This window comes from Octopus bimaculoides, chromosome 10 (assembly GCF_001194135.2).
Source record: "Octopus bimaculoides isolate UCB-OBI-ISO-001 chromosome 10, ASM119413v2, whole genome shotgun sequence".
NCBI classification, from domain to species: Eukaryota; Metazoa; Mollusca; class Cephalopoda; order Octopoda; family Octopodidae; genus Octopus; species Octopus bimaculoides.
Genome location: NC_068990.1, coordinates 46,187,789 through 46,189,026, shown reverse-complemented (window position 1 = coordinate 46,189,026; position 1,238 = coordinate 46,187,789). Strand labels below are relative to the sequence as shown.

The window sequence follows — 1,238 nt, the reverse complement described above, 5'->3', positions numbered from 1 at the left end:
TATATATATGAGAGTAAATCTGTTAATAAAACATTAGTTATTTCTTGAATGATCACTCAAAGCCATCAAAAGAACTTCTTATATACAGAGAGATAAACATTATTCTTGTGGTTAAGCAGATCTACGAACAAAAGCCTTTGTTTGAGATATGGTATATCCAGTATTTCATTATGCTAACTACACACGTATTCTTCCCGTTTTAAGACAGTATGGTGTGATGTGAGAAAGATTTGGTTGCTGCTTCTAGCAGATTGAACAACTACGAAAAGGCTCTGTCTTTGGTTACAGATAAAATCTGTGCTATCATGAAATAGTCCAACGTCCTGGCAGGGTACATGTGGTTTGTTTATTAATAGGTTAAAATTAAAATGTGTCTCTAGCCTGTAGACTCATTAGGTCAAACCTTATTACAGTTTTCAAGACATTAGTGAATGAGAGCACAAGGCCTGCCGTTCTTTCATAATATGTCAGCGTTACTGGGTGATATGACGTTCAATATATTTGAACCATGTTACTGATATGCCTTTATAATTAGTTACACAGTCAGGTGTGGCTCTGTGGTTGAAAAGCTTGCTTCCCAAAACTGTGTGGTCTTGAGTTCAATCCCACGGGGCGACACCGTGGATAAGCGTCTTCTCATATAATCCTGGCCACCCAAAGCATTGTGAGTGGATTTGGAGGACGGAAACTGAAAAAAAACTGTCATGTATATGTGTTTGTGTGTCTTTATGTTATATTTATCTCTCAGCACTGCTTGACAATTGATGTTAGTTTGAGAACGATAGAAGTACCAGATTTCAAAAATAAGTATTGAGATCGGTTTCTTCGACTAAACCCTTCAAGGTGGTGTCCCAGCATGGCCGCGGCCTAATGATTTAAACACGTAAAAAGTAAACAATCAATTATCAATACCCCAATATTCGTAATTAAAAATAGAATTTATAATAATAGTTTCAAATTTTGGCACAAGGCCAGTCGATTACATTGACCCCAGTACGCAATTGGTACTTATTTTATCGATTCCGAAAGGACGAAAGACAAAATCGACCTTAGCAGAATTTGAACTGAGAACGTAAAGGCGGACGAAATGCCGCTAAGCATTTTTCCCGGTAGGTAACGATTCCGACAGCTCACCACCTTAATGATAATAACAATAATAATCCTTTTCTACTAAAGCACATGTCTGAAATTTGTGGGGAAGGAAATAGTCGATTACATTGACCCCAGTGTTTTACTGG

General features: G+C 37.3%; 1 protein-coding gene across 2 annotated transcripts in view; it reads right to left on the bottom strand.

The window, feature by feature from the left end:
- Nucleotides 1-1,238, bottom strand: part of LOC106874137 (tubulin polymerization-promoting protein family member 2) — a 68,208-nt gene that overhangs the window by 8,147 nt on the left and 58,823 nt on the right. The window lies entirely within an intron of this gene.